The sequence below is a fragment of the Pongo pygmaeus genome, chromosome 10 (genome assembly GCF_028885625.2).
Source record: "Pongo pygmaeus isolate AG05252 chromosome 10, NHGRI_mPonPyg2-v2.0_pri, whole genome shotgun sequence".
Taxonomy (NCBI): Eukaryota; Metazoa; Chordata; class Mammalia; order Primates; family Hominidae; genus Pongo; species Pongo pygmaeus.
This window is the reverse complement of record NC_072383.2, coordinates 109,055,191-109,063,410: the sequence shown is the minus strand read 5'-3', so window position 1 is coordinate 109,063,410 and position 8,220 is coordinate 109,055,191. Positions and strand designations below refer to the sequence as shown.

Below are 8,220 nucleotides of genomic sequence, written 5' to 3'. Positions count from 1 at the left end.
GGAGGCTGACACAGGAGAATCGCTTGAACCCGAGAGGCAGAGGTTGCAGTGAGCCGAGATCGCACCATTGCACTCCAGCTTGGGCAACAAGAGTGAAACTCCATCTCAAAAAAAAAAAAAACTCAGCTGGGCGTGGTGGTGCATGCCTGTAATCCCACCGCATGCCTGTAATCCCAGCTACTCGGGAGGCTGAGGCAGGAGAATCGCTTAAACCCGGGAGGCAGAGGTTACGGTGAGTTGAAGGTTGCGGTAGGCTGAGATCGCGCCATTGCACTCCAGCCTGGGCAACAAGAGTGAAGCTTTGTCTCAAAAAAAAAAAAAAAAAAAAAAAAACGGCTGGGCGCGGTGGCTCACGCCTGTAATCCCAACACTTTGGGAGGCCGAGGCGGGCGGATCATGAGGTCAGGAGAATCGAGACCATCCTGGCTGACACAGTGAAACCTCCGTCTCTACTAAAAAAATACAAAAAATTAGCCAGGCGTGGTGGCGAGCGCCTGTAGTGCCAGCTACTCAGGAGGCTGTGGCAGGGGAATGGTGTGAACTTGGGAGGCGGAGCTTGCAGTGAGTGGAGATTGCACCACTGCACTCCAGCCTGGGCAACAGAGTGAGACTCCATCTCAAAAAGGAAAAAAAAAAAAAAAAAAAAACATAGAGTTTATGGTAGTACTTGAATGATTAGAGTATTTGCATTTTGGTTTTACGGATGAATATATAATTTTAATATGTAGGTTAAATGCTCTTGAGCATCTGTTTAAAGACTTGAATTACAAGCTAGCTAAATACCACAGTTCACATAGCCAAAGGTATGGATATGTGAAAACCTACTCCATAGATAAACAGAAGGACAGTCCTGAAGCCAAAAGAGTGGTGGTGGTGTGTTGTGGGGGGTTTTGTTTGTTTGTTTGTTTAATTAAAATTTGTTTGTTGGTTGGTTTTTGAAACAGGGTATCACTGTTGCCCAGGCTGGAGTGCAGTGGCATAAACATGGCCCACTGCAGCCTCGACCTCTTGGGCTCAAACAATCTTCTCACCTCAGCCTCCCCAGTAGGTGGGGAGTCTACAGGCACACATCTCCAGGCCCAGCTAATTTTGTATTTTTTGTAGAGACGAGGTATCGTTTTTTTGTGTTTTTTGTTTTGGTTTGGTTTGGTTTGGTTTGGTTTTTGCTTTTTTTTTTTTTTTTTTTTGAGACAGAGTCTCTCTCTGTCTCCCAGGCTGGAGTGCAGTGGTGCAATCTTGGCTCACTGGAACCTCCGCCTTCCAGGTTCAAGCTATTCTCCTGCCTCAGCCTCCTGAGTAACTGGGATTACAGGCTTGTGCCACCACGCCTGGCTAATTTTGTATTTTTAGTAGAGACGGGGCTTCACCATATTGGCCAGGCTGGTCTCAAACTCCTGACCTCAAGTGATCCGCCCACCTCGGCCTCTCAAAGTCCTGGGATTACAGGTGTGAGTCACAGCACCCAGCAAGACAAGGTTTTGCTGTGTTGTCCAGGCTGATCTCAAACTCCTGGACTCAAGTGATCCACCCACCTCAGCCTCCCAAACACTGGATTACAGGCATGAGCCACTGCACCTGTCCTAAATTAAAATTCTTAACCCAGAATCAGAGTTTTGGTGTTTGGGTTGGAACTTCTGCCACAGGGGTTACAGACATGTCAGAAAGGAGAGAAAGCCACCCTGATTCATTTCAAGATTGCAGGTTTGGGGCCAGGACTGGTGGCGAGAGGTCGAGGCTGCTGTGAACCATGATCGCACCACTGCACTCCAGCCTGGGCGACAGAGTTGAGACCCTGTCTCAAAAAAGAAAAAAAATTTTTGTTTTAAACATATCACCACGTTGGCCAGGCTGGTCTTAAACTTCTGACCTTAAGTGATCCGCCTGCCTTGGCCTCCCAAAGTGCTGGCATAAGCGTGAGCCACCGCGCCCAGCCAAATATATGTATGTATGTATATATATCTATAGGTATCTAGATACCTATAGATATATATATGCAACATATCTATAGATATATATATCTATAGATATATATGCAACATATCTATAGATATATATATCTATAGATATATATGCAACATATCTATAGATATATATATCTATAGATATATATGCAACATATCTATAGATATATATATCTATAGATATATATGCAACATATCTATAGATATATATATCTATAGATATATATGCAACATATCTATAGATATATATCTATATATCCGTATAGATATCTATAGATATATATATTTTTTGAGACGTAGTCTCACTCTGTCTCCCAGGCTGGAGTGCAGTGGCGCGATCTCGGCTCACTGCAAGCTCCGCCTCGCTCCGCCTTCCGGGTTCACGCCATTCTCCTGCCTCAGCCTGCCGAGTAGCTGGGACTACAGGTGCCCGCCACTACAGGTGCCCGCCACCACGCCCGGCTAATTTTTTTGTATTTTTAGTAAAGACGGGGTTTCACCGTGTTAGCCAGGATGGTCTCGATCTCTTGACCTCGTGATCCGCTCGCCTCGGCCCTCCAAAGTGCTGGGATTACAGGCGTGAGCCACCGCGCCCGGCCCATTTATTTATTTATTTATTTATTTATTTTTTAAATTTTATTGTGGAACCATCATGATAGAAAACCAGCTTACTCTGGGCCCTGTTCCCAGTTCCATTACTGCCAGCAGGGGGCGCATGGGCCACAGGCGCTGGAACTAGCTTCTGGACCATTTCCCTTTGGGACTTTATCGTGGTAGGTGTTCTGTTTTGTTATATTTTGTTTTTTAATATATGCAAGAGGACAATTTCCAAAGGATTTATTATAAATTATACATGAATCTAGTCTGAATTTTTTTTTTGGATAGAGCCTTGCTCTGTCACCCTGGCTGGAGTGCAGTGGCGCAATCTCAGCTCATTGCAACCTGCACCTCCTAGGTTCAAGTGATTCTCCTGCCTCGGCCTCCCAAGTAGCTGGGATTACAGGCGTGCGCCACGATGCCTGGCTAATTTGTGGATTTTTAGTGGAGACAGGGTTACACCATGTTGGCCAGGCTGGTCTGAAACTCCTGACCTCAGGTGATCCACCCGCTTCAGCCTCCCAAAGTGCTAGGATTACAGGCGTGAGCCACCACTCCAGGTCGAATAGTATGAACTTTAAAATACAGCTTTAATCGAAATGTAATGCTGACATTAAAAACAATTATAATGTTGACTTTTTAGACAAGATAATTTAATAATAGTTCTCAGATTTTTATTTTTATTTTCTTCCCCTTCTTTTTTTTTTTTTTTTTTGAGACGGAGTCTCACTCTGTCGCCAAGGCTGGAGTACAGTGGCACCATCTCGGCTCACTGCAAGCTCCGCCTCCCTGGTTCATGCCATTCTCCTGCCTCAGCCTCCCGAGTAGCTGGGACTACAGGCGCCCGCCACCATGCCCGGCTAATTTTTTGTATTTTTAGTAGAGACGGAGTTTCACCGTGTTAGCCAGGATGGTCTCAATCTCCTGACCTCGTGATCCGCCCACCTCGGCCTCCCGAAGTTCTGGGATTACAGGTGTGAACCACTGCGCCCGGCCCTTTTTTTTTTTTTTTTTTAATAAAGATGGGGTCTCACCATGTTGCCCACACTGATCTCGAACTCCTGGGCACAAGTGATCCTCCTGCTTCAGCCTCTCAAAGTGTTAGGACTACAGGCGTGAACCACTGCTCCCAGCCTCCAGATTTTATTATTTTTGATCAAGCAACTCAACTTCATATTGTTGAATGCTGGGAAAACACACACACACACACACACACACGCACACACACACTGAAAATAGTTCAGCCGTCCTCTAATTGGGACTCCGAGCCGGGGCTATTTCTGGCGCTGGTGCGGTTCCAAGAAGCATCCCAGCCATCACTCTTCTACCTGCTCCTTAGAGAAGGGAAGATGAGCGAGTCGAGCTCGAAGTCCAGCCAGCCCTTGGCCTCCAAGCAGGAAAAGGAGGGCACTGAGAAGCGGGGCCGGGGCAGGCCGCGCAAGCAGCCTCCGGTGAGTCCTGGGACAGCGCTTGTAGGGAGTCAGAAGGAGCCCAGCGAAGTGCCAACACCTAAGAGACCTCGGGGCGACCAAAGGGAAGCAAAAACAAGGGTGCCGCCAAGACCCGGAAAACCACTATAACTCCAGGAAGGAAACCAAGGGGCAGACCCAAAAAATTGGAGAAGTAGGAAGAGGAGGGCATCTCACAAGAGTCCTCGGAGGAGGAGCAGTGACCCGTGCGTGCCGCCTGCTCCTGCTACTCGGGGGGCTGAGACAGAAGAATCACTTGAACCCAGAAGGTGGAGGTTACAATGAGCCAAGATTGCGCCACTGCACTCCGGCCTGGGTGACAGAGGGAGGCTCCGTCTAAAAAAAAAAAAAAAAAAAAAAAAATGAGAAGAAAAGAAAAGAAAATCTTGTATAAAAGCACATTAGCCCAAAACAGTGTGAGGACGATGGTCATCTTGTTCTTCTTCCTTAAGCATCCTGTTTACATTCATCATTGCTATATGCCACTAATTACTGTCATATGTGTGGAAAGATTACAGTACATGGAAATACATGAACAAGATCTATGTGAATTGTTTGATTTGACATTTTTCTTTTTCCCAAAAGTATTAGTACTGAAGACCTTCATAAAAAGTTTGGCGCTATGTCCAGAAAGGGATGTAACACTATTCCACCAAAAGCCATTTGGTTTGTTTCCTCCTTCATTTTTGTTTATAGATGTTTGGAAGACCATGCCATTAGGAGAGTGTAATTTTAGGGCCACATTTGCTCTGTGTTGATATTGAGATAAATCATCCATCATGATTTTCCACTTTGCTTCAACTCTGCAGCTCCAATTTATAGGTGACCTGGCAGTGTGCTAAGCACTTTACAGTTTTAAATCCTATTTAACCTTTGCAAAAAAAAATAATAATTTTTGTGGGCCAGGTGCTGTGGTTCATGCCTGTAATCCTACCACTTTGGGAAGCTGAGGTGGGCAGATCACTTGAGGTCAGGAGTTTGAGACCAGCCTGGCCAATATGGCGAAACCCTGTCTCTACTAAAAATACAAAAATTAGAACTGGGTGCTGTGGCTTACGCTTGTAATCCAGCACTTTGGGAGGCCGAGGTGGGCAGATTACCTGAGGTCAGGAGTTCAAGACCAGCCTAGCCAACATGGTGAAACCCTGTCTCTACTAAAAATAGAAAAATTAGCTGGGCGTTGTGGCAGGTGCCTGTAATCCCAGCTACTCAGGAGGTTGAGGCAGGAGAATCACTTGTACCCGGGAGGTGGAGCTTGCAGTGAGCTGAGATTCGCCACTGCGCTCCAGCCTGGGTAACAGCGAGACTCCATCTCAAAAATAAAAAAATAAAAAAATAAAAGGCCGGGAGCGGTGGCTCACACTTGTATTCCCAGCACTTTGGGAGGCCGAGGCAGTCGGATCACGAGGTCAGGAGTTAGAGATCAACCTGGCCAACACGGTGAAACCTCGCGTCTACTAAAAACACAAAAATTAGCCAGGTGTGGTGGCGGGCGCCTGTAATCCCAGCTACTCAGGAGGCTGAGGCAGGAGAATTGTTTGAACCCGGGAGGCAGAGGTTGCAGTGAGCTGAGATCATGCCATTACGTTCCAGCCTGGGCGACAAGAGCAAGACTTCATCTCAAAAAATAATAATAATAAAATAAATAAAAATTTAAAAATAATAAAATTAAATAAAATTAAAAATTAGCTGGGTGTGATGGCACACACCTGTAATCCCAGCTACTCAGGAAGCTGAGACAAGAGAATCGCTTGAACCTGGGGGGCGGAGGTTGCAGTGAGCCAAGATCTCGCCACTGCACTCCAGCCTGGGTGACAGAGCAAGACTCTGTCTCAAAAAAAAAAAAAAAAGGCCAGGTATGGTGGCTCATGCCTGTAATCCCAGCACTTTGGGAGGCTGATGAGGGTGGATCACCTGAGGCCAAGAGTTCGAGACCAGCCTGGTCAACATGGTGAAACCCCGACTCTACTAAAAGTACAACAAATTAGCTGGGCATGCTGGTGGGTTCCTGTAATCCCAGCTACTTGGGAGGCTGAGGCCGAAGAATGGCTTGAATCTGGGAGACGGAGGTTGCAGTGAGCTGATATCACACCACTGCACTCCAGCCTGGGTGACAGAGGAAGTCTCTGTCTCAAAAACAAAAAAACAAAAAAAACCTTTGTGGCAGATGCAAGATTATCCCCTTTTCCAGATGAAGAAGGCGAGGCTACAGAAATTAACTTTTTGAAACTCACACACCTGGAAGTTGGCTAAATTGGTAATTAAACCTAAATCTGTCAGAATCCAGAGCTGGCCCACACAGCCAAAAGGTGGTTACTTTGAAACAGGGTAATTTTCAGTAACCCATTCATGCAACAATATGAGTAGATTGCTCTGTTGGGTGCACTATGCCAGCTGTTGAAAGGATGCACAAGAGATGTCAGTGTGGTCTCTGCTCTCTAGGACCATAATGGTCTGATGGGAAATGTGTGTAGCAAGATAGATATGAAGAAATACTGCAAGGTTCACATGACTGCCCAGTTCGGTAGAAGCCCAGAGAAAAAGAGGCTTTGTTGAAGTCAGTTGGAGAAGATTCAGCAAAGGTGGCTCTCAAACCAACTGAGCTCTGAAGTGAGCCAAATTGGGCAGACTAGATCCAAAAATGGTATACTGGTCCCAGGTAAATGACGTGGTAAAGCCTGGCATGAAGGCAACCTTAGGGTGTAGAATATGATGGGGAGGATGCTGCCCCAGCAGGAGGGAATGCCCCAGATTTTTTTTGTCTTGAAAGCTAAGACTGGGGGAATGCCTCACATTTTTGAGAGCCAGGGTCAGACTAGGACTTGAAACTTTATCCTGTCAACAGGGCAAAGGACATCACAGATTGTCCACATTGGCACTTTTCTGCTTTTCCCATCATTCTGAGAACCATTTGCCTGAGCAATCGTCACTTTTTTTCTTTCTGCGTTTTCCCACAGTTTCTGTACTCAAGTTTTGTGGGCTTTTTAAAAACAGCCTTGTTGGCCGGGTGCAGTGGCTCACACCTGTAATCCCATCGCTTTAGGAGGTTCGAGGCAGGTGGATCACCTGAGGTCGGGAGTTTGAGACCAGCCTGACCAACATGGAGAAACCCTGTCTCTACTAAAAATACAAAATTAGCCGGGCATGGTGGCGCATGCCTGTAACTCCAGCTACTCAGGAGGCTGAGGCAGGAGAATCACTTGAACCCGGGAGGTGGATGTTGCAGTGAGCCGAGATCGCACCATTGCACTCCAGCCTGGGCAACAAGAGCAAAACTCCGTCTCAAAATAAAAAATAATAATAAAATAAAAACAGCCTTGTTGAAAAATAATTCACATACAATTCACTCATATAAAATGTTCAATGGTGTTTAGCATTTTACACTATTTTCACGTGTAACATAAACTTTGCCATTTTAACTATTTTAAGTGTACAATTCAGTGGCATTAATTCCATTCAAAATGTTGTATAACCATCACCACTATCTATTTTGAAAACTTTTTTATCACCCCAATAGAAACTCTGTCCCCATTAAACCACTCCCCCGCTTCCATTCAGCCCCTGTAAACTCTAATCTACTTTCTGTCTGTATGCATTCACCTATCCTGGACATTTCATATAAATGGAATCATGTGAGCTGGGCACAGTGGCTCACGCCTGTTATCCCAGCACCTTGGGAAGCCGAGGCAGGCAGATCACTTTAGGTCAGGAGTTTGAGACCAGCCTGGCCAACATGGCAAAGCCCCATCTCTACCAAAAATACAAAAATTATCTGGGCAGGGTGGTGGGCAGCTGTAATCTCAGCTACTTGAGAGGCTGAGGCAGGAGAATCACTTGAACCCAGGAGGCAGAGGTTGCAGTGAGTGAGCTGAGATTATGACACTGCACTCCAGCCTGGGTGACAGACGGAGACCTCTGTCTCAAAAAAAAAAAGGGAATCTTACGATATTTGTCCTTTTTGTGTTTGGCTTCTTTCACTTAATGTAATGTTTTTGAGATTCAGTCATATTCATCCATGTTGTAGCATGTATCAGAACTCAGAACTTCATTTTTTTTTTTAGACAGTCTCACGCTGTCACTCAGACTGGAGTGCAATGGTGCAACCTCAGCTCACTGCAACTTCCGCCTCTTGGGTTCAAGCGATTCTCGTGCCTCAGCCACCTGAGTAGTTGGGATTACGGGCAACCACCACC

General features: G+C 46.0%; 1 pseudogene; it reads left to right on the top strand.

The window, feature by feature from the left end:
- The first annotated feature begins 3,813 nt into the window (after nucleotides 1-3,813).
- On the top strand, nucleotides 3,814-4,230 carry LOC129010264 (high mobility group protein HMG-I/HMG-Y-like; annotated as a pseudogene).
- Nucleotides 4,231-8,220: the final 3,990 nt, after the last annotated feature.